This window comes from Microcebus murinus, chromosome 8 (assembly GCF_040939455.1).
Source record: "Microcebus murinus isolate Inina chromosome 8, M.murinus_Inina_mat1.0, whole genome shotgun sequence".
Taxonomy (NCBI): Eukaryota; Metazoa; Chordata; class Mammalia; order Primates; family Cheirogaleidae; genus Microcebus; species Microcebus murinus.
The window spans coordinates 109,222,255-109,246,211 of NC_134111.1; the positions used below are offsets into that span (position 1 = coordinate 109,222,255).

General features: G+C 63.0%; 4 non-coding genes and 2 pseudogenes across 4 annotated transcripts; all 6 read left to right on the forward strand.

The window, feature by feature from the left end:
• Positions 1-2,003: 2,003 nt before the first annotated feature.
• LOC142872605 (uncharacterized) lies at positions 2,004-2,122 on the forward strand (annotated as a pseudogene).
• Positions 2,123-5,917: 3,795 nt separating this feature from the next.
• On the forward strand, positions 5,918-6,036 carry LOC142872566 (5S ribosomal RNA). Its single transcript, XR_012920823.1, has one exon. It is a non-coding gene; the product is annotated as a 5S ribosomal RNA (ribosomal RNA).
• A 3,782-nt stretch (positions 6,037-9,818) lies between these two features.
• Positions 9,819-9,937, forward strand: LOC142872568 (5S ribosomal RNA). The gene has a single exon (XR_012920825.1). It is a non-coding gene; the product is annotated as a 5S ribosomal RNA (ribosomal RNA).
• Positions 9,938-13,704: 3,767 nt separating this feature from the next.
• Positions 13,705-13,823, forward strand: LOC142872606 (uncharacterized; annotated as a pseudogene).
• A 3,794-nt stretch (positions 13,824-17,617) lies between these two features.
• LOC142872569 (5S ribosomal RNA) lies at positions 17,618-17,736 on the forward strand. The gene has a single exon (XR_012920826.1). It is a non-coding gene; the product is annotated as a 5S ribosomal RNA (ribosomal RNA).
• A 3,786-nt stretch (positions 17,737-21,522) lies between these two features.
• Positions 21,523-21,641, forward strand: LOC142872570 (5S ribosomal RNA). Its single transcript, XR_012920827.1, has one exon. It is a non-coding gene; the product is annotated as a 5S ribosomal RNA (ribosomal RNA).
• The last annotated feature ends 2,316 nt before the right edge of the window (positions 21,642-23,957 follow it).

Genomic DNA, 23,957 nt, shown 5'->3' on the forward strand with positions numbered 1-23,957 from the left:
GGGGCCCAGCCTGGTGTCTTCCCTGAGGCCCTGCGGCTGCCGGCTGGGCTGCCGCTCCCCGCAAGGGGAGAGCCGCGGAGGTGGGGACCGCCTCCTGATGGGGACGTACACGCAGCTCTCCACGTCGGATTCCGGGGCTCTCTGTCCTGCCCGAAGGCCCAGCTGGCCTGCGGGTCCTTAGAGTGGCAAAAACATCCGAAAACTGAGATTGAGGGTCCGGTGGGTGTCTGCACTTTTGTGCTGGGCACCCCAGGGAGGCCCGGGGGCTGGCTGGACAACGTGGTCTGCTGGGCGGGGGGGTTGGAGGAGCAACTGATGCCCTTTGCACTTTGGGTAGCAAGAGTCTGAGGTGTCTCTGAGCCCTGTGCCCTGTGGGGGGGGGCCGGGGGGGAGGAGGAGGAGGAGGAGGAGGAGGAGGAGGTGGGAAGGGCCGGGGCCTGCAGTCCTGTTCCCGGGGTGGCACGGCAAGTGGCTTCTTCCACAGGCTGCTTGGCCTGGGCTCCCTGCACCTGGGCCTTTGGAGGACCGGCCCTGTGCTTGCCAACACTTCCTGCAGGGACCCAGAGCTGGGAGGTGGCATCTCTCAGCCCTGGGTCGGGCAGAGCCCCAGCGGGCCATGCCCACAACCTCTCTCAGCACCGGTCCCCCAGAAGGCTCCTTTGGGACCAGGATTCTCTTGCGGTGACTCTTTAAGGTCTGGCCCCTGGATGGAGGGGCACCAGGAGTAGAGGAGCAGGAAGGGGAAGGGGGTGGCCATGCGAGGGGACACTTTGAGGCCAAGTCCCAGCTTCAGCCTGATCCTCCTGGGAACCCCGCTCTGAGACAAGGAGCCGGGCTTCGCATTCCCACAGCAGCCAGTCGTGGGCTGAGGACACCTGGGGCGTTGGGAACTCCCTGGCTTCTCCTTGGTTTAACGTCTAGAGCTGCTTGTGAATCGCGCCGCCACACACACCCGAGCGCAGGTGTCTTCCGCACAGACTGCGGGCCTCGCTCTTCTGAATGCCGCTAGCTCGCCACCCACCCACGGGTGAACCTGGTCAGGGTGCTTTCTCTCGGGGGCAGACTCTTTTCCGGGCGGGCTACCGGTGTCTCTGTTTGCTCGTTTCTTCCTTCCATTTCGGGAAAGTCTTCCTTGCTGGGTGTGGAAATCTCCTATGCCTTCCCTCGCCTATTCTGTCAGCTTTAAAATTCTCTTTCAGTTGCCACCCTCACAGATGGATTAGGAAACTCTTTCCGGTGCACTCATTAGTGAAATGACCTCCAGGAAGCTGGAATCCAATATCTAATGGCCGATTTTTAGCCAGTCCACACGCCAGGGTGGTCGGGGTCCAATGCAGCCCCGGCCAGGCCCAGGCCCCTTGGACTGGGCCACAGGAGGACACGGAGGAGGGTCCCGTCCCCCACGAAGCGGTGCCGGCAGTTCTCCACGGGCTTGGGCGTTTTCCAGAGGTAGGAGATGGAGGGGACTGATTTCTTCAGCGCCCCCCAAACCACGCCACCCCACCCCACCCATGGGACACATCCCCAGAGAGAGACGCCCCATACACTGGCTGTGCCCCAGCCCTGGCCCGGGGGAATAGGCGGCAGCCCACCCACAGGGCGAGGGGGGGGCGCAGCTGAAAGGGGTTGTGGGGGAGGGCGGCCCCTGGCTAGGGTCAAAGGGCGAGCGTCCCGCGCGTGCGCAGTCAGCAGCAGGCAGCGACGCGCTGGGGGTGGGCAGCGGGTAGGTGAAGGAGGCCGGGCGAGGAGACGAGGGGGGCTGGGAGGGCTCCACCTTGGCGAGTCCAGCCGTGGAGGCGCATCTTGTGTGAGTGTGAGTGAGTGTGAGTGTGTGTGTGTGTGTATAGAGAGACAGCCCCCCGCCCCGCCCCGCCCCGCCCATCACCCCCGTCCCGGCGAACTCAACCGGCCCGGCCCGGCGCGGGGCCTGGGGCGGGAGGCGGCGGCGGGGAAGCCCAGAGAGGCTCGGCTTCTCGAGCGGGGCAGGGGCGCCCTCCGCCGCCGTCTAGGGCCACACCACCCTGAACGCCCCCGATCTCGTCTGGTCTCGGAAGCTAAGCAGGGTCGGGCCTGGTTAGTTCTTGGATGGGAGACCGCCTGGGAATACCGGGTGCCACAGGCTGCTGCTTTTTTTTTTTTTTTTTTTTTTTTTTTGCCTCTTGTTCTGTCCCCTTTCTGGGAGCGCGGCGGCGGCCGGGGGTGGGGGTCACCCCCACCCTCAGCGCCCGTCCGCGGTGCCTGGCGCCCCAGCCCGCACCGTGGGGCCTCCTCTTGTCCCAAGCCGCGACACCGCCGCCACGCGGCAGCATGCGTGGCATCTGGACTGTCAGGTCTCAGACCAAAGGTCTGCTCTGTGGGAACCGACACGCTGGAGGAAACCTTGAGAGTCTGAGAGGGGAGGGAGTTCCAGAAGAAGGCCAGGATGTCAATTTGAGGGAGTATGTGACCAGAACTCGTCCCGTTGCTTTTGGGGTTCTATGGGCTACACGCAGGAATCTTTGGTGGTGGCACCTGATGTTGGGGGATCCGGAGTCACACCCAGACCTGCTCCACAGGCCTCCTTTTACTTTTCTCTTCGGATTCATTATGTTTAAAAAGTGTCTCTTACCTCTAAGATTGCATTTTCTTTTCTCTCTCTTTTCAAGCAGATGATGGGAGTACAAGTATTCAGGTGACATGTGTTGCCCGTGCCCCCCTCCCCCCTGTGTTCTTTTTTTTTTTTTTTTTTTTTTGAGACAGAGTCTCGTTTTGCTGCCCAGGCTAGAGTGAGTGCCATGGCGTCAGCCTAGCTCACAGCAACCTCAATCTCCGGGCTCAAGCAATCCTGCTGCCTCAGCCTCCCGAGTAGTTGGGACTACAGGCATGCACCACCACGCCCGGCTGTGTTTTTCTATATATATTAGTTGGCCAATTAATTTCTTTCTATTTTTAGTAGAGACGGGGTCTCGCTCTTGCTCAGGCTGGTTTCGAACTCCTGACCTGGAGCAATCCGCCCGCCTCGGCCTCCCAGAGAGCTAGGATTACAGGCGTGAGCCACCGCGCCCGGCCCCCCCCTGTGTTCTTATTCATATACCTCTCATGTTGTTCCAGCGTATTGTGGGGATACCAATGTTAAGGTCGGGTGCCTTGCCCTCTCCAAGCCTCCCCCCTCGGGTCAGAGCTTCAAGTGCGCCCATCCCCCAGTCGGTGCGCACCCACCCCATGCCTAATGGATGTGTATGCCCCTCCCCTCCCCCCACCCGCCCGACACCCACCCGATGAAGGTGATTCCTCTCCGTCCACTTAGGTGTCCATCCGTTCGTACCAATTTGCTGGTGAGCGCGCTCACGTGGTGCTCGTGTGTCCATTCTTGGGATACTTGGCTTACTGGAACGGGTTCCAGCTCTGGCCAGGAGAACACGAGAGGCGCCCTCTCACCGCTGCTCCTCACAGCCGAATGGCACTCCGTGGTGTCCACGCGCCACATTTTATTGATGCACTCCTGGATGGATGGGCACTCGGGTCGCTTCCACGTCTTTGCGATTGTGAATTGTGCCCTAACTGTAACCCTAACCCTTACCCAGCCCGTCTCCTCTGCCCCTGCCTGACGCACTCCTCCCCGGCCAGGCCCGTCACTGTCCTGGGCCCCCGCCTGACCGGCTCCTCCCCGCCCGGCCGGTCACCGTCCTCTGCCCCTGCCTGACATGCTCCTTCCCGCCCGCCCGGCCTCTCACCGTCCTCGGCCCCTGCCTGACCGGCTCCTCCGTCGCCTGGGCCTTCCAAGGGCTTGGTGTGGACGCTGCTTCCAGGAAGCCCTCCAGAAACCCGGCAGCAGGGTGGCCGCAGCAGTCTCCAGCAGCCGTCCCTAAGTCGCGTGAGTGCGGGGGACGTGCCCCCGCTGTGCCGCGGGGGGGCCCAGCCTGGTGTCTTCCCTGAGGCCCTGGGGCTGCCGGCTGGGCTGCCGCTCCCCGCAAGGGGAGAGCCGCGGAGGTGGGGACCGCCTCCTGATGGGGACGTACACGCAGCTCTCCACGTCGGATTCCGGGGCTCTCTGTCCTGCCCGAAGGCCCAGCTGGCCTGCGGGTCCTTAGAGTGGCAAAAACATCCGAAAACTGAGATTGAGGGTCCGGTGGGTGTCTGCACTTTTGTGCTGGGCACCCCAGGGAGGCCCGGGGGCTGGCTGGACAACGTGGTCTGCTGGGCGGGGGGAGGGGGGTTGGAGGAGCAACTGATGCCCTTTGCACTTTGGGTAGCAAGAGTCTGAGGTGTCTCTGAGCCCTGTGCCCTGTGGGGGGGGGGCGGGGGGGAGGAGGAGGAGGAGGAGGAGGAGGAGGTGGGAAGGGCCGGGGCCTGCAGTCCTGTTCCCGGGGTGGCACGGCAAGTGGCTTCTTCCACAGGCTGCTTGGCCTGGGCTCCCTGCACCTGGGCCTTTGGAGGACCGGCCCTGTGCTTGCCAACACTTCCTGCAGGGACCCAGAGCTGGGAGGTGGCATCTCTCAGCCCTGGGTCGGGCAGAGCCCCAGCGGGCCATGCCCACAACCTCTCTCAGCACCGGTCCCCCAGAAGGCTCCTTTGGGACCAGGATTCTCTTGCGGTGACTCTTTAAGGTCTGGCCCCTGGATGGAGGGGCACCAGGAGTAGAGGAGCAGGAAGGGGAAGGGGGTGGCCATGCGAGGGGACACTTTGAGGCCAAGTCCCAGCTTCAGCCTGATCCTCCTGGGAACCCCGCTCTGAGACAAGGAGCCGGGCTTCGCATTCCCACAGCAGCCAGTCGTGGGCTGAGGACACCTGGGGCGTTGGGAACTCCCTGGCTTCTCCTTGGTTTAACATCTAGAGCTGCTTGTGAATCGCGCCGCCACACACACCCGAGCGCAGGTGTCTTCCGCACAGACTGCGGGCCTCGCTCTTCTGAATGCCGCTAGCTCGCCACCCACCCACGGGTGAACCTGGTCAGGGTGCTTTCTCTAAGGGGCAGACTCTTTTCCGGGCGGGCTACCGGTGTCTCTGTTTGCTCGTTTCTTTCTTCCATTTCGGGAAAGGCTTCCTTGCTGGGTGTGGAAATCTCCTATGCCTTCCCTCGCCTATTCTGTCAGCTTTAAAATTCTCTTTCAGTTGCCACCCTCACAGATGGATTAGGAAACTCTTTCCGGTGCACTCATTAGTGAAATGACCTCCAGGAAGCTGGAATCCAATATCTAATGGCCGATTTTTAGCGAGTCCACACGCCAGGGTGGTCGGGGTCCAATGCAGCCCCGGCCAGGCCCAGGCCCCTTGGACTGGGCCACCGGAGGACACGGAGGAGGGTCCCGGCCCCCACGAAGCGGTGCCGGCAGTTCTCCACGGGCTTGGGCGTTTTCCAGAGGTAGGAGATGGAGGGGACTGATTTCTTCAGCGCCCCCCAAACCACGCCACCCCACCCCACCCATGGGACACATCCCCAGAGAGAGACGCCCCATACACTGGCTGTGCCCCAGCCCTGGCCCGGGGGAATAGGCGGCAGCCCACCCACAGGGCGAGGGGGGGGGCGCAGCTGAAAGGGGTTGTGGGGGAGGGCGGCCCCTGGCTGGGGTCAAAGGGCGAGCGTCCCGCGCGTGCGCAGTCAGCGGCAGGCAGCGACGCGCTGGGGGTGGGCAGCGGGTAGGTGAAGGAGGCCGGGCGAGGAGACGAGGGGGGCTGGGAGGGCTCCACCTTGGCGAGTCCAGCCGTGGAGGCGCATCTTGTGTGAGTGTGAGTGAGTGTGAGTGTGTGTGTGTGTGTATAGAGAGACAGCCCCCCGCCCCGCCCCGCCCATCACCCCCGTCCCTGGGAGCCCGCGGGACCCGGCCGGCCGGAGAACTCAACCGGCCCGGCCCGGCGCGGGGCCTGGGGCGGGAGGCGGCGGCGGGGAAGCCCAGAGAGGCTCGGCTTCTTGAGCGGGGCAGGGGCGCCCTCCGCCGCCGTCTAGGGCCACACCACCCTGAACGCCCCCGATCTCGTCTGGTCTCGGAAGCTAAGCAGGGTCGGGCCTGGTTAGTACTTGGATGGGAGACCGCCTGGGAATACCGGGTGCCACAGGCTGCTGCTTTTTTTTTTTTTTTTTTTTTGCCTCTTGTTCTGTCCCCTTTCTGGGAGCGCGGCGGCGGCCCGGGGTGGGGGTCACCCCCACCCTCAGCGCCCGCGCGGTGCCTGGCGCCCCAGCCCGCACCGTGGGGCCTCCTCTTGTCCCAAGCCGCGACACCGCCGCCACGCGGCAGCATGCGTGGCATCTGGACTGTCAGGTCTCAGACCAAAGGTCTGCTCTGTGGGAACCGACACGCTGGAGGAAACCTTGAGAGTCTGAGAGGGGAGGGAGTTCCAGAAGAAGGCCAGGATGTCATTTTGAGGGAGTACGTGACCAGAACTCGTCCCGTTGCTTTTGGGGTTCTATGGGCTACACGCAGGAATCTTTGGTGGTGGCACCTGATGTTGGGGGATCCGGAGTCACACCCAGACCTGCTCCACAGGCCTCCTTTTACTTTTCTCTTCGGATTCATTATGTTTAAAAAGTGTCTCTTACCTCTAAGATTGCATTTTCTTTTCTCTCTCTTTTCAAGCAGATGATGGGAGTACAAGTATTCAGGTGACATGTGTTGCCCGTGCCCCCCTCCCCCCTGTGTTCTTTTTTTTTTTTTTTTTTTTTGAGACAGAGTCTCGTTTTGCTGCCCAGGCTAGAGTGAGTGCCATGGCGTCAGCCTAGCTCACAGCAACCTCAATCTCCGGGCTCAAGCAATCCTGCTGCCTCAGCCTCCCGAGTAGTTGGGACTACAGGCATGCACCACCACGCCCGGCTGTGTTTTTCTATATATATTAGTTGGCCAATTAATTTCTTTCTATTTTTAGTAGAGACGGGGTCTCGCTCTTGCTCAGGCTGGTTTCGAACTCCTGACCTGGAGCAATCCGCCCGCCTCGGCCTCCCAGAGAGCTAGGATTACAGGCGTGAGCCACCGCGCCCGGCCCCCCCCTGTGTTCTTATTCATATACCTCTCATGTTGTTCCAGCGTATTGTGGGGATACCAATGTTAAGGTCGGGTGCCTTGCCCTCTCCAAGCCTCCCCCCTCGGGTCAGAGCTTCAAGTGCGCCCATCCCCCAGTCGGTGCGCACCCACCCCATGCCTAATGGATGTGTATGCCCCTCCCCTCCCCCCACCCGCCCGACACCCACCCGATGAAGGTGATTCCTCTCCGTCCACTTAGGTGTCCATCCGTTCGTACCAATTTGCTGGTGAGCGCGCTCACGTGGTGCTCGTGTGTCCATTCTTGGGATACTTGGCTTACTGGAACGGGTTCCAGCTCTGGCCAGGAGAACACGAGAGGCGCCCTCTCACCGCTGCTCCTCACAGCCGAATGGCACTCCGTGGTGTCCACGCGCCACATTTTATTGATGCACTCCTGGATGGATGGGCACTCGGGTCGCTTCCACGTCTTTGCGATTGTGAATTGTGCCCTAACTGTAACCCTACCCCTTACCCAGCCCGTCTCCTCTGCCCCTGCCTGACGCACTCCTCCCCGGCCAGGCCCGTCACTGTCCTGGGCCCCCGCCTGACCGGCTCCTCCCCGCCCGGCCGGTCACCGTCCTCTGCCCCTGCCTGACATGCTCCTTCCCGCCCGCCCGGCCTCTCACCGTCCTCGGCCCCTGCCTGACCGGCTCCTCCGTCGCCTGGGCCTTCCAAGGGCTTGGTGTGGACGCTGCTTCCAGGAAGCCCTCCAGAAACCCGGCAGCAGGGTGGCCGCAGCAGTCTCCAGCAGCCGTCCCTAAGTCGCGTGAGTGCGGGGGACGTGCCCCCGCTGTGCCGCGGGGGGGCCCAGCCTGGTGTCTTCCCTGAGGCCCTGGGGCTGCCGGCTGGGCTGCCGCTCCCCGCAAGGGGAGAGCCGCGGAGGTGGGGACCGCCTCCTGATGGGGACGTACACGCAGCTCTCCACGTCGGATTCCGGGGCTCTCTGTCCTGCCCGAAGGCCCAGCTGGCCTGCGGGTCCTTAGAGTGGCAAAAACATCCGAAAACTGAGATTGAGGGTCCGGTGGGTGTCTGCACTTTTGTGCTGGGCACCCCAGGGAGGCCCGGGGGCTGGCTGGACAACGTGGTCTGCTGGGCGGGGGGGTTGGAGGAGCAACTGATGCCCTTTGCACTTTGGGTAGCAAGAGTCTGAGGTGTCTCTGAGCCCTGTGCCCTGTGGGGGGGGGCCGGGGGGGAGGAGGAGGAGGAGGAGGAGGAGGAGGAGGTGGGAAGGGCCGGGGCCTGCAGTCCTGTTCCCGGGGTGGCACGGCAAGTGGCTTCTTCCACAGGCTGCTTGGCCTGGGCTCCCTGCACCTGGGCCTTTGGAGGACCGGCCCTGTGCTTGCCAACACTTCCTGCAGGGACCCAGAGCTGGGAGGTGGCATCTCTCAGCCCTGGGTCGGGCAGAGCCCCAGCGGGCCATGCCCACAACCTCTCTCAGCACCGGTCCCCCAGAAGGCTCCTTTGGGACCAGGATTCTCTTGCGGTGACTCTTTAAGGTCTGGCCCCTGGATGGAGGGGCACCAGGAGTAGAGGAGCAGGAAGGGGAAGGGCGTGGCCGTGCGAGGGGACACTTTGAGGCCAAGTCCCAGCTTCAGCCTGATCCTCCTGGGAACCCCGCTCTGAGACAAGGAGCCGGGCTTCGCATTCCCACAGCAGCCAGTCGTGGGCTGAGGACACCTGGGGCGTTGGGAACTCCCTGGCTTCTCCTTGGTTTAACGTCTAGAGCTGCTTGTGAATCGCGCCGCCACACACACCCGAGCGCAGGTGTCTTCCGCACAGACTGCGGGCCTCGCTCTTCTGAATGCCGCTAGCTCGCCACCCACCCACGGGTGAACCTGGTCAGGGTGCTTTCTCTCGGGGGCAGACTCTTTTCCGGGCGGGCTACCGGTGTCTCTGTTTGCTCGTTTCTTCCTTCCATTTCGGGAAAGTCTTCCTTGCTGGGTGTGGAAATCTCCTATGCCTTCCCTCGCCTATTCTGTCAGCTTTAAAATTCTCTTTCAGTTGCCACCCTCACAGATGGATTAGGAAACTCTTTCCGGTGCACTCATTAGTGAAATGACCTCCAGGAAGCTGGAATCCAATATCTAATGGCCGATTTTTAGCCAGTCCACACGCCAGGGTGGTCGGGGTCCAATGCAGCCCCGGCCAGGCCCAGGCCCCTTGGACTGGGCCACAGGAGGACACGGAGGAGGGTCCCGTCCCCCACGAAGCGGTGCCGGCAGTTCTCCACGGGCTTGGGCGTTTTCCAGAGGTAGGAGATGGAGGGGACTGATTTCTTCAGCGCCCCCCAAACCACGCCACCCCACCCCACCCATGGGACACATCCCCAGAGAGAGACGCCCCATACACTGGCTGTGCCCCAGCCCTGGCCCGGGGGAATAGGCGGCAGCCCACCCACAGGGCGAGGGGGGGGCGCAGCTGAAAGGGGTTGTGGGGGAGGGCGGCCCCTGGCTAGGGTCAAAGGGCGAGCGTCCCGCGCGTGCGCAGTCAGCGGCAGGCAGCGACGCGCTGGGGGTGGGCAGCGGGTAGGTGAAGGAGGCCGGGCGAGGAGACGAGGGGGGCTGGGAGGGCTCCACCTTGGCGAGTCCAGCCGTGGAGGCGCATCTTGTGTGAGTGTGAGTGAGTGTGAGTGTGTGTGTGTGTGTATAGAGAGACAGCCCCCCGCCCCGCCCCGCCCATCACCCCCGTCCCTGGGAGCCCGCGGGACCCGGCCGGCCGGAGAACTCAACCGGCCCGGCCCGGCGCGGGGCCTGGGGCGGGAGGCGGCGGCGGGGAAGCCCAGAGAGGCTCGGCTTCTTGAGCGGGGCAGGGGCGCCCTCCGCCGCCGTCTAGGGCCACACCACCCTGAACGCCCCCGATCTCGTCTGGTCTCGGAAGCTAAGCAGGGTCGGGCCTGGTTAGTACTTGGATGGGAGACCGCCTGGGAATACCGGGTGCCACAGGCTGCTGCTTTTTTTTTTTTTTTTTTTTTGCCTCTTGTTCTGTCCCCTTTCTGGGAGCGCGGCGGCGGCCCGGGGTGGGGGTCACCCCCACCCTCAGCGCCCGCGCGGTGCCTGGCGCCCCAGCCCGCACCGTGGGGCCTCCTCTTGTCCCAAGCCGCGACACCGCCGCCACGCGGCAGCATGCGTGGCATCTGGACTGTCAGGTCTCAGACCAAAGGTCTGCTCTGTGGGAACCGACACGCTGGAGGAAACCTTGAGAGTCTGAGAGGGGAGGGAGTTCCAGAAGAAGGCCAGGATGTCATTTTGAGGGAGTACGTGACCAGAACTCGTCCCGTTGCTTTTGGGGTTCTATGGGCTACACGCAGGAATCTTTGGTGGTGGCACCTGATGTTGGGGGATCCGGAGTCACACCCAGACCTGCTCCACAGGCCTCCTTTTACTTTTCTCTTCGGATTCATTATGTTTAAAAAGTGTCTCTTACCTCTAAGATTGCATTTTCTTTTCTCTCTCTCTTCAAGCAGATGATGGGAGTACAAGTATTCAGGTGACATGTGTTGCCCGTGCCCCCCTCCCCCCTGTGTTCTTTTTTTTTTTTTTTTTTTTTTGAGACAGAGTCTCGTTTTGCTGCCCAGGCTAGAGTGAGTGCCATGGCGTCAGCCCAGCTCACAGCAACCTCAATCTCCGGGCTCAAGCAATCCTGCTGCCTCAGCCTCCCGAGTAGTTGGGACTACAGGCATGCACCACCACGCCCGGCTGTGTTTTTCTATATATATTAGTTGGCCAATTAATTTCTCTCTATTTTTAGTAGAGACGGGGTCTCGCTCTTGCTCAGGCTGGTTTCGAACTCCTGACCTGGAGCAATCCGCCCGCCTCGGCCTCCCAGAGAGCTAGGATTACAGGCGTGAGCCACCGCGCCCGGCCCCCCCCTGTGTTCTTATTCATATACCTCTCATGTTGTTCCAGCGTATTGTGGGGATACCAATGTTAAGGTCGGGTGCCTTGCCCTCTCCAAGCCTCCCCCCTCGGGTCAGAGCTTCAAGTGCGCCCATCCCCCAGTCGGTGCGCACCCACCCCATGCCTAATGGATGTGTATGCCCCTCCCCTCCCCCCACCCGCCCGACACCCACCCGATGAAGGTGATTCCTCTCCGTCCACTTAGGCGTCCATCCGTTCGTACCAATTTGCTGGTGAGCGCGCTCACGTGGTGCTCGTGTGTCCATTCTTGGGATACTTGGCTTACTGGAACGGGTTCCAGCTCTGGCCAGGAGAACACGAGAGGCGCCCCCTCACCGCTGCTCCTCACAGCCGAATGGCACTCCGTGGTGTCCACGCGCCACATTTTATTGATGCACTCCTGGATGGATGGGCACTCGGGTCGCTTCCACGTCTTTGCGATTGTGAATTGTGCCCTAACTGTAACCCTAACCCTTACCCAGCCCGTCTCCTCTGCCCCTGCCTGACGCACTCCTCCCCGGCCAGGCCCGTCACTGTCCTGGGCCCCCGCCTGACCGGCTCCTCCCCGCCCGGCCGGTCACCGTCCTCTGCCCCTGCCTGACATGCTCCTTCCCGCCCGCCCGGCCTCTCACCGTCCTCGGCCCCTGCCTGACCGGCTCCTCCGTCGCCTGGGCCTTCCAAGGGCTTGGTGTGGACGCTGCTTCCAGGAAGCCCTCCAGAAACCCGGCAGCAGGGTGGCCGCAGCAGTCTCCAGCAGCCGTCCATAAGTCGCGTGAGTGCGGGGGACGTGCCCCCGCTGTGCCGCGGGGGGGCCCAGCCTGGTGTCTTCCCTGAGGCCCTGGGGCTGCCGGCTGGGCTGCCGCTCCCCGCAAGGGGAGAGCCGCGGAGGTGGGGACCGCCTCCTGATGGGGACGTACACGCAGCTCTCCACGTCGGATTCCGGGGCTCTCTGTCCTGCCCGAAGGCCCAGCTGGCCTGCGGGTCCTTAGAGTGGCAAAAACATCCGAAAACTGAGATTGAGGGTCCGGTGGGTGTCTGCACTTTTGTGCTGGGCACCCCAGGGAGGCCCGGGGGCTGGCTGGACAACGTGGTCTGCTGGGCGGGGGGGTTGGAGGAGCAACTGATGCCCTTTGCACTTTGGGTAGCAAGAGTCTGAGGTGTCTCTGAGCCCTGTGCCCTGTGGGGGGGGGCCGGGGGGGAGGAGGAGGAGGAGGAGGAGGAGGAGGAGGTGGGAAGGGCCGGGGCCTGCAGTCCTGTTCCCGGGGTGGCACGGCAAGTGGCTTCTTCCACAGGCTGCTTGGCCTGGGCTCCCTGCACCTGGGCCTTTGGAGGACCGGCCCTGTGCTTGCCAACACTTCCTGCAGGGACCCAGAGCTGGGAGGTGGCATCTCTCAGCCCTGGGTCGGGCAGAGCCCCAGCGGGCCATGCCCACAACCTCTCTCAGCACCGGTCCCCCAGAAGGCTCCTTTGGGACCAGGATTCTCTTGCGGTGACTCTTTAAGGTCTGGCCCCTGGATGGAGGGGCACCAGGAGTAGAGGAGCAGGAAGGGGAAGGGCGTGGCCGTGCGAGGGGACACTTTGAGGCCAAGTCCCAGCTTCAGCCTGATCCTCCTGGGAACCCCGCTCTGAGACAAGGAGCCGGGCTTCGCATTCCCACAGCAGCCAGTCGTGGGCTGAGGACACCTGGGGCGTTGGGAACTCCCTGGCTTCTCCTTGGTTTAACGTCTAGAGCTGCTTGTGAATCGCGCCGCCACACACACCCGAGCGCAGGTGTCTTCCGCACAGACTGCGGGCCTCGCTCTTCTGAATGCCGCTAGCTCGCCACCCACCCACGGGTGAACCTGGTCAGGGTGCTTTCTCTCGGGGGCAGACTCTTTTCCGGGCGGGCTACCGGTGTCTCTGTTTGCTCGTTTCTTCCTTCCATTTCGGGAAAGTCTTCCTTGCTGGGTGTGGAAATCTCCTATGCCTTCCCTCGCCTATTCTGTCAGCTTTAAAATTCTCTTTCAGTTGCCACCCTCACAGATGGATTAGGAAACTCTTTCCGGTGCACTCATTAGTGAAATGACCTCCAGGAAGCTGGAATCCAATATCTAATGGCCGATTTTTAGCCAGTCCACACGCCAGGGTGGTCGGGGTCCAATGCAGCCCCGGCCAGGCCCAGGCCCCTTGGACTGGGCCACAGGAGGACACGGAGGAGGGTCCCGTCCCCCACGAAGCGGTGCCGGCAGTTCTCCACGGGCTTGGGCGTTTTCCAGAGGTAGGAGATGGAGGGGACTGATTTCTTCAGCGCCCCCCAAACCACGCCACCCCACCCCACCCATGGGACACATCCCCAGAGAGAGACGCCCCATACACTGGCTGTGCCCCAGCCCTGGCCCGGGGGAATAGGCGGCAGCCCACCCACAGGGCGAGGGGGGGGCGCAGCTGAAAGGGGTTGTGGGGGAGGGCGGCCCCTGGCTAGGGTCAAAGGGCGAGCGTCCCGCGCGTGCGCAGTCAGCAGCAGGCAGCGACGCGCTGGGGGTGGGCAGCGGGTAGGTGAAGGAGGCCGGGCGAGGAGACGAGGGGGGCTGGGAGGGCTCCACCTTGGCGAGTCCAGCCGTGGAGGCGCATCTTGTGTGAGTGTGAGTGAGTGTGAGTGTGTGTGTGTGTGTATAGAGAGACAGCCCCCCGCCCCGCCCCGCCCCGCCCCGCCCATCACCCCCGTCCCGGCGAACTCAACCGGCCCGGCCCGGCGCGGGGCCTGGGGCGGGAGGCGGCGGCGGGGAAGCCCAGAGAGGCTCGGCTTCTCGAGCGGGGCAGGGGCGCCCTCCGCCGCCGTCTAGGGCCACACCACCCTGAACGCCCCCGATCTCGTCTGGTCTCGGAAGCTAAGCAGGGTCGGGCCTGGTTAGTTCTTGGATGGGAGACCGCCTGGGAATACCGGGTGCCACAGGCTGCTGCTTTTTTTTTTTTTTTTTTTTTTTTTTTTGCCTCTTGTTCTGTCCCCTTTCTGGGAGCGCGGCGGCGGCCGGGGGTGGGGGTCACCCCCACCCTCAGCGCCCGCCCGCGGTGCCTGGCGCCCCAGCCCGCACCGTGGGGCCTCCTCTTGTCCCAAGCTGCGACACCGCCGCCACGCGGCAGCATGCGTGGCATCTGGACTGTCAGGTCTCAGACCAAAGGTCTGCTCTGTGGGAACCGACACGCTGGAGGAAACCTTGAGAGTCTGAGAGGGGAGGGAGTTCCAGAAGAAGGCCAGGATGTCATTTTGAGGGAGTATGTGACCAGAACTCGTCCCGTTGCTTTTGGGGTTCTATGGGCTACACGCAGGAATCTTTGGTGGTGGCACCTGATGTTGGGGGATCCGGAGTCACACCCAGACCTGCTCCACAGGCCTCCTTTTACTTTTCCCTTCGGATTCATTATTTTTAAAAAGTGTCTCTTACCTCTAGGATTGCATTTTCTTTTCTCTCTCTCTTCAAGCAGATGATGGGAGTACAAGTATTCAGGTGACATGTGTTGCCCGTGCCCCCCTCCCCCCTGTGTTCTTTTTTTTTTTTTTTTTTTTTGAGACAGAGTCTCGTTTTGCTGCCCAGGCTAGAGTGAGTGCCATGGCGTCAGCCTAGCTCACAGCAACCTCAATCTCCGGGCTCAAGCAATCCTGCTGCCTCAGCCTCCCGAGTAGTTGGGACTACAGGCATGCACCACCACGCCCGGCTGTGTTTTTCTATATATATTAGTTGGCCAATTAATTTCTCTCTATTTTTAGTGGAGACGGGGTCTCGCTCTTGCTCAGGCTGGTTTCGAACTCCTGACCTGGAGCAATCCGCCCGCCTCGGCCTCCCAGAGAGCTAGGATTACAGGCGTGAGCCACCGCGCCCGGCCCCCCCTGTGTTCTTATTCATATACCTCTCATGTTGTTCCAGCGTATTGTGGGGGTACCAATGTTAAGGTCGGGTGCCTTGCCCTCTCCAAGCCTCCCCCCTCGGGTCAGAGCTTCAAGTGCGCCCATCCCCCAGTCGGTGCGCACCCACCCCATGCCTAATGGATGTGTATGCCCCTCCCCTCCCCCCACCCGCCCGACACCCACCCGATGAAGGTGATTCCTCTCTGTCCACTTAGGCGTCCATCCGTTCGTACCAATTTGCTGGTGAGCGCGCTCACGTGGTGCTCGTGTGTCCATTCTTGGGCTACCTGGCTTACTGGAACGGGTTCCAGCTCTGGCCAGGAGAACACGAGAGGCGCCCCCTCACCGCTGCTCCTCACAGCCGAATGGCACTCCGTGGTGTCCACGCGCCACATTTTATTGATGCACTCCTGGATGGATGGGCACTCGGGTCGCTTCCACGTCTTTGCGATTGTGAATTGTGCCCTAACTGTCACCCTAACCCTTACCCAGCCCCCGTCTCCTCTGCCCCTGCCTGACGCACTCCTCCCCGGCCAGGCCCGTCACTGTCCTGGGCCCCCGCCTGACCGGCTCCTCCCCGCCCGGCCTGTCACCGTCCTCTGCCCCTGCCTGACATGCTCCTTCCCGCCCGCCCGGCCTCTCACCGTCCTCGGCCCCTGCCTGACCGGCTCCTCCGTCGCCTGGGCCTTCCAAGGGCTTGGTGTGGACGCTGCTTCCAGGAAGCCCTCCAGAAACCCGGCAGCAGGGTGGCCGCAGCAGTCTCCAGCAGCCGTCCCTAAGTCGCGTGAGTGCGGGGGACGTGCCCCCGCTGTGCCGCGGGGGCCCAGCCTGGTGTCTTCCCTGAGGCCCTGCGGCTGCCGGCTGGGCTGCCGCTCCCCGCAAGGGGAGAGCCGCGGAGGTGGGGACCGCCTCCTGATGGGGACGTACACGCAGCTCTCCACGTCGGATTCCGGGGCTCTCTGTCCTGCCCGAAGGCCCAGCTGGCCTGCGGGTCCTTAGAGTGGCAAAAACATCCGAAAACTGAGATTGAGGGTCCGGTGGGTGTCTGCACTTTTGTGCTGGGCACCCCAGGGAGGCCCGGGGGCTGGCTGGACAACGTGGTCTGCTGGGCGGGGGGAGGGGGGTTGGAGGAGCAACTGATGCCCTTTGCACTTTGGGTAGCAAGAGTCTGAGGTGTCTCTGAGCCCTGTGCCCTGTGGGGGGGGGGCGGGGGGGAGGAGGAGGAGGAGGAGGAGGAGGAGGTGGGAAGGGCCGGGGCCTGCAGTCCTGTTCCCGGGGTGGCACGGCAAGTGGCTTCTTCCACAGGCTGCTTGGCCTGGGCTCCCTGCACCTGGGCCTTTGGAGGACCGGCCCTGTGCTTGCCAACACTTCCTGCAGGGACCCAGAGCTGGGAGGTGGCATCTCTCAGCCCTGGGTCGGGCAGAGCCCCAGCGGGCCATGCCCACAACCTCTCTCAGCACCGGTCCCCCAGAAGGCTCCTTTGGGACCAGGATTCTCTTGCGGTGACTCTTTAAGGTCTGGCCCCTGGATGGAGGGGCACCAGGAGTAGAGGAGCAGGAAGGGGAAGGGGGTGGCCATGCGAGGGGACACTTTGAGGCCAAGTCCCAGCTTCAGCCTGATCCTCCTGGGAACCCCGCTCTGAGACAAGGAGCCGGGCTTCGCATTCCCACAGCAGCCAGTCGTGGGCTGAGGACACCTGGGGCGTTGGGAACTCCCTGGCTTCTCCTTGGTTTAACATCTAGAGCTGCTTGTGAATCGCGCCGCCACACACACCCGAGCGCAGGTGTCTTCCGCACAGACTGCGGGCCTCGCTCTTCTGAATGCCGCTAGCTCGCCACCCACCCACGGGTGAACCTGGTCAGGGTGCTTTCTCTAAGGGGCAGACTCTTTTCCGGGCGGGCTACCGGTGTCTCTGTTTGCTCGTTTCTTTCTTCCATTTCGGGAAAGGCTTCCTTGCTGGGTGTGGAAATCTCCTATGCCTTCCCTCGCCTATTCTGTCAGCTTTAAAATTCTCTTTCAGTTGCCACCCTCACAGATGGATTAGGAAACTCTTTCCGGTGCACTCATTAGTGAAATGACCTCCAGGAAGCTGGAATCCAATATCTAATGGCCGATTTTTAGCGAGTCCACACGCCAGGGTGGTCGGGGTCCAATGCAGCCCCGGCCAGGCCCAGGCCCCTTGGACTGGGCCACCGGAGGACACGGAGGAGGGTCCCGGCCCCCACGAAGCGGTGCCGGCAGTTCTCCACGGGCTTGGGCGTTTTCCAGAGGTAGGAGATGGAGGGGACTGATTTCTTCAGCGCCCCCCAAACCACGCCACCCCACCCCACCCATGGGACACATCCCCAGAGAGAGACGCCCCATACACTGGCTGTGCCCCAGCCCTGGCCCGGGGGAATAGGCGGCAGCCCACCCACAGGGCGAGGGGGGGGGCGCAGCTGAAAGGGGTTGTGGGGGAGGGCGGCCCCTGGCTGGGGTCAAAGGGCGAGCGTCCCGCGCGTGCGCAGTCAGCGGCAGGCAGCGACGCGCTGGGGGTGGGCAGCGGGTAGGTGAAGGAGGCCGGGCGAGGAGACGAGGGGGGCTGGGAGGGCTCCACCTTGGCGAGTCCAGCCGTGGAGGCGCATCTTGTGTGAGTGTGAGTGAGTGTGAGTGTGTGTGTGTGTGTATAGAGAGACAGCCCCCCGCCCCGCCCCGCCCATCACCCCCGTCCCTGGGAGCCCGCGGGACCCGGCCGGCCGGAGAACTCAACCGGCCCGGCCCGGCGCGGGGCCTGGGGCGGGAGGCGGCGGCGGGGAAGCCCAGAGAGGCTCGGCTTCTTGAGCGGGGCAGGGGCGCCCTCCGCCGCCGTCTAGGGCCACACCACCCTGAACGCCCCCGATCTCGTCTGGTCTCGGAAGCTAAGCAGGGTCGGGCCTGGTTAGTACTTGGATGGGAGACCGCCTGGGAATACCGGGTGCCACAGGCTGCTGCTTTTTTTTTTTTTTTTTTTTTGCCTCTTGTTCTGTCCCCTTTCTGGGAGCGCGGCGGCGGCCCGGGGTGGGGGTCACCCCCACCCTCAGCGCCCGCGCGGTGCCTGGCGCCCCAGCCCGCACCGTGGGGCCTCCTCTTGTCCCAAGCCGCGACACCGCCGCCACGCGGCAGCATGCGTGGCATCTGGACTGTCAGGTCTCAGACCAAAGGTCTGCTCTGTGGGAACCGACACGCTGGAGGAAACCTTGAGAGTCTGAGAGGGGAGGGAGTTCCAGAAGAAGGCCAGGATGTCATTTTGAGGGAGTACGTGACCAGAACTCGTCCCGTTGCTTTTGGGGTTCTATGGGCTACACGCAGGAATCTTTGGTGGTGGCACCTGATGTTGGGGGATCCGGAGTCACACCGAGACCTGCTCCACAGGCCTCCTTTTACTTTTCTCTTCGGATTCATTATGTTTAAAAAGTGTCTCTTACCTCTAAGATTGCATTTTCTTTTCTCTCTCTTTTCAAGCAGATGATGGGAGTACAAGTATTCAGGTGACATGTGTTGCCCGTGCCCCCCTCCCCCCTGTGTTCTTTTTTTTTTTTTTTTTTTTGAGACAGAGTCTCGTTTTGCTGCCCAGGCTAGAGTGAGTGCCATGGCGTCAGCCTAGCTCACAGCAACCTCAATCTCCGGGCTCAAGCAATCCTGCTGCCTCAGCCTCCCGAGTAGTTGGGACTACAGGCATGCACCACCACGCCCGGCTGTGTTTTTCTATATATATTAGTTGGCCAATTAATTTCTTTCTATTTTTAGTAGAGACGGGGTCTCGCTCTTGCTCAGGCTGGTTTCGAACTCCTGACCTGGAGCAATCCGCCCGCCTCGGCCTCCCAGAGAGCTAGGATTACAGGCGTGAGCCACCGCGCCCGGCCCCCCCCTGTGTTCTTATTCATATACCTCTCATGTTGTTCCAGCGTATTGTGGGGATACCAATGTTAAGGTCGGGTGCCTTGCCCTCTCCAAGCCTCCCCCCTCGGGTCAGAGCTTCAAGTGCGCCCATCCCCCAGTCGGTGCGCACCCACCCCATGCCTAATGGATGTGTATGCCCCTCCCCTCCCCCCACCCGCCCGACACCCACCCGATGAAGGTGATTCCTCTCCGTCCACTTAGGTGTCCATCCGTTCGTACCAATTTGCTGGTGAGCGGGCTCACGTGGTGCTCGTGTGTCCATTCTTGGGATACTTGGCTTACTGGAACGGGTTCCAGCTCTGGCCAGGAGAACACGAGAGGCGCCCTCTCACCGCTGCTCCTCACAGCCGAATGGCACTCCGTGGTGTCCACGCGCCACATTTTATTGATGCACTCCTGGATGGATGGGCACTCGGGTCGCTTCCACGTCTTTGCGATTGTGAATTGTGCCCTAACTGTCACCCTAACCCTTACCCAGCCCGTCTCCTCTGCCCCTGCCTGACGCACTCCTCCCCGGCCAGGCCCGTCACTGTCCTGGGCCCCCGCCTGACCGGCTCCTCCCCGCCCGGCCGGTCACCGTCCTCTGCCCCTGCCTGACATGCTCCTTCCCGCCCGCCCGGCCTCTCACCGTCCTCGGCCCCTGCCTGACCGGCTCCTCCGTCGCCTGGGCCTTCCAAGGGCTTGGTGTGGACGCTGCTTCCAGGAAGCCCTCCAGAAACCCGGCAGCAGGGTGGCCGCAGCAGTCTCCAGCAGCCGTCCCTAAGTCGCGTGAGTGCGGGGGACGTGCCCCCGCTGTGCCGCGGGGGGGCCCAGCCTGGTGTCTTCCCTGAGGCCCTGGGGCTGCCGGCTGGGCTGCCGCTCCCCGCAAGGGGAGAGCCGCGGAGGTGGGGACCGCCTCCTGATGGGGACGTACACGCAGCTCTCCACGTCGGATTCCGGGGCTCTCTGTCCTGCCCGAAGGCCCAGCTGGCCTGCGGGTCCTTAGAGTGGCAAAAACATCCGAAAACTGAGATTGAGGGTCCGGTGGGTGTCTGCACTTTTGTGCTGGGCACCCCAGGGAGGCCCGGGGGCTGGCTGGACAACGTGGTCTGCTGGGCGGGGGGAGGGGGGTTGGAGGAGCAACTGATGCCCTTTGCACTTTGGGTAGCAAGAGTCTGAGGTGTCTCTGAGCCCTGTGCCCTGTGGGGGGGGGGCGGGGGGGAGGAGGAGGAGGAGGAGGAGGAGGAGGTGGGAAGGGCCGGGGCCTGCAGTCCTGTTCCCGGGGTGGCACGGCAAGTGGCTTCTTCCACAGGCTGCTTGGCCTGGGCTCCCTGCACCTGGGCCTTTGGAGGACCGGCCCTGTGCTTGCCAACACTTCCTGCAGGGACCCAGAGCTGGGAGGTGGCATCTCTCAGCCCTGGGTCGGGCAGAGCCCCAGCGGGCCATGCCCACAACCTCTCTCAGCACCGGTCCCCCAGAAGGCTCCTTTGGGACCAGGATTCTCTTGCGGTGACTCTTTAAGGTCTGGCCCCTGGATGGAGGGGCACCAGGAGTAGAGGAGCAGGAAGGGGAAGGGGGTGGCCATGCGAGGGGACACTTTGAGGCCAAGTCCCAGCTTCAGCCTGATCCTCCTGGGAACCCCGCTCTGAGACAAGGAGCCGGGCTTCGCATTCCCACAGCAGCCAGTCGTGGGCTGAGGACACCTGGGGCGTTGGGAACTCCCTGGCTTCTCCTTGGTTTAACATCTAGAGCTGCTTGTGAATCGCGCCGCCACACACACCCGAGCGCAGGTGTCTTCCGCACAGACTGCGGGCCTCGCTCTTCTGAATGCCGCTAGCTCGCCACCCACCCACGGGTGAACCTGGTCAGGGTGCTTTCTCTAAGGGGCAGACTCTTTTCCGGGCGGGCTACCGGTGTCTCTGTTTGCTCGTTTCTTTCTTCCATTTCGGGAAAGGCTTCCTTGCTGGGTGTGGAAATCTCCTATGCCTTCCCTCGCCTATTCTGTCAGCTTTAAAATTCTCTTTCAGTTGCCACCCTCACAGATGGATTAGGAAACTCTTTCCGGTGCACTCATTAGTGAAATGACCTCCAGGAAGCTGGAATCCAATATCTAATGGCCGATTTTTAGCGAGTCCACACGCCAGGGTGGTCGGGGTCCAATGCAGCCCCGGCCAGGCCCAGGCCCCTTGGACTGGGCCACCGGAGGACACGGAGGAGGGTCCCGGCCCCCACGAAGCGGTGCCGGCAGTTCTCCACGGGCTTGGGCGTTTTCCAGAGGTAGGAGATGGAGGGGACTGATTTCTTCAGCGCCCCCCAAACCACGCCACCCCACCCCACCCATGGGACACATCCCCAGAGAGAGACGCCCCATACACTGGCTGTGCCCCAGCCCTGGCCCGGGGGAATAGGCGGCAGCCCACCCACAGGGCGAGGGGGGGGGGCGCAGCTGAAAGGGGTTGTGGGGGAGGGCGGCCCCTGGCTGGGGTCAAAGGGCGAGCGTCCCGCGCGTGCGCAGTCAGCGGCAGGCAGCGACGCGCTGGGGGTGGGCAGCGGGTAGGTGAAGGAGGCCGGGCGAGGAGACGAGGGGGGCTGGGAGGGCTCCACCTTGGCGAGTCCAGCCGTGGAGGCGCATCTTGTGTGAGTGTGAGTGAGTGTGAGTGTGTGTGTGTGTGTATAGAGAGACAGCCCCCCGCCCCGCCCCGCCCATCACCCCCGTCCCTGGGAGCCCGCGGGACCCGGCCGGCCGGAGAACTCAACCGGCCCGGCCCGGCGCGGGGCCTGGGGCGGGAGGCGGCGGCGGGGAAGCCCAGAGAGGCTCGGCTTCTTGAGCGGGGCAGGGGCGCCCTCCGCCGCCGTCTAGGGCCACACCACCCTGAACGCCCCCGATCTCGTCTGGTCTCGGAAGCTAAGCAGGGTCGGGCCTGGTTAGTACTTGGATGGGAGACCGCCTGGGAATACCGGGTGCCACAGGCTGCTGCTTTTTTTTTTTTTTTTTTTTTGCCTCTTGTTCTGTCCCCTTTCTGGGAGCGCGGCGGCGGCCCGGGGTGGGGGTCACCCCCACCCTCAGCGCCCGCGCGGTGCCTGGCGCCCCAGCCCGCACCGTGGGGCCTCCTCTTGTCCCAAGCCGCGACACCGCCGCCACGCGGCAGCATGCGTGGCATCTGGACTGTCAGGTCTCAGACCAAAGGTCTGCTCTGTGGGAACCGACACGCTGGAGGAAACCTTGAGAGTCTGAGAGGGGAGGGAGTTCCAGAAGAAGGCCAGGATGTCATTTTGAGGGAGTACGTGACCAGAACTCGTCCCGTTGCTTTTGGGGTTCTATGGGCTACACGCAGGAATCTTTGGTGGTGGCACCTGATGTTGGGGGATCCGGAGTCACACCGAGACCTGCTCCACAGGCCTCCTTTTACTTTTCTCTTCGGATTCATTATGTTTAAAAAGTGTCTCTTACCTCTAAGATTGCATTTTCTTTTCTCTCTCTTTTCAAGCAGATGATGGGAGTACAAGTATTCAGGTGACATGTGTTGCCCGTGCCCCCCTCCCCCCTGTGTTCTTTTTTTTTTTTTTTTTTTTGAGACAGAGTCTCGTTTTGCTGCCCAGGCTAGAGTGAGTGCCATGGCGTCAGCCTAGCTCACAGCAACCTCAATCTCCGGGCTCAAGCAATCCTGCTGCCTCAGCCTCCCGAGTAGTTGGGACTACAGGCATGCACCACCACGCCCGGCTGTGTTTTTCTATATATATTAGTTGGCCAATTAATTTCTTTCTATTTTTAGTAGAGACGGGGTCTCGCTCTTGCTCAGGCTGGTTTCGAACTCCTGACCTGGAGCAATCCGCCCGCCTCGGCCTCCCAGAGAGCTAGGATTACAGGCGTGAGCCACCGCGCCCGGCCCCCCCCTGTGTTCTTATTCATATACCTCTCATGTTGTTCCAGCGTATTGTGGGGATACCAATGTTAAGGTCGGGTGCCTTGCCCTCTCCAAGCCTCCCCCCTCGGGTCAGAGCTTCAAGTGCGCCCATCCCCCAGTCGGTGCGCACCCACCCCATGCCTAATGGATGTGTATGCCCCTCCCCTCCCCCCACCCGCCCGACACCCACCCGATGAAGGTGATTCCTCTCCGTCCACTTAGGTGTCCATCCGTTCGTACCAATTTGCTGGTGAGCGGGCTCACGTGGTGCTCGTGTGTCCATTCTTGGGATACTTGGCTTACTGGAACGGGTTCCAGCTCTGGCCAGGAGAACACGAGAGGCGCCCTCTCACCGCTGCTCCTCACAGCCGAATGGCACTCCGTGGTGTCCACGCGCCACATTTTATTGATGCACTCCTGGATGGATGGGCACTCGGGTCGCTTCCACGTCTTTGCGATTGTGAATTGTGCCCTAACTGTCACCCTAACCCTTACCCAGCCCGTCTCCTCTGCCCCTGCCTGACGCACTCCTCCCCGGCCAGGCCCGTCACTGTCCTGGGCCCCCGCCTGACCGGCTCCTCCCCGCCCGGCCGGTCACCGTCCTCTGCCCCTGCCTGACATGCTCCTTCCCGCCCGCCCGGCCTCTCACCGTCCTCGGCCCCTGCCTGACCGGCTCCTCCGTCGCCTGGGCCTTCCAAGGGCTTGGTGTGGACGCTGCTTCCAGGAAGCCCTCCAGAAACCCGGCAGCAGGGTGGCCGCAGCAGTCTCCAGCAGCCGTCCCTAAGTCGCGTGAGTGCGGGGGACGTGCCCCCGCTGTGCCGCGGGGGGGCCCAGCCTGGTGTCTTCCCTGAGGCCCTGGGGCTGCCGGCTGGGCTGCCGCTCCCCGCAAGGGGAGAGCCGCGGAGGTGGGGACCGCCTCCTGATGGGGACGTACACGCAGCTCTCCACGTCGGATTCCGGGGCTCTCTGTCCTGCCCGAAGGCCCAGCTGGCCTGCGGGTCCTTAGAGTGGCAAAAACATCCGAAAACTGAGATTGAGGGTCCGGTGGGTGTCTGCACTTTTGTGCTGGGCACCCCAGGGAGGCCCGGGGGCTGGCTGGACAACGTGGTCTGCTGGGCGGGGGGAGGGGGGTTGGAGGAGCAACTGATGCCCTTTGCACTTTGGGTAGCAAGAGTCTGAGGTGTCTCTGAGCCCTGTGCCCTGTGGGGGGGGGGCGGGGGGGAGGAGGAGGAGGAGGAGGAGGAGGAGGTGGGAAGGGCCGGGGCCTGCAGTCCTGTTCCCGGGGTGGCACGGCAAGTGGCTTCTTCCACAGGCTGCTTGGCCTGGGCTCCCTGCACCTGGGCCTTTGGAGGACCGGCCCTGTGCTTGCCAACACTTCCTGCAG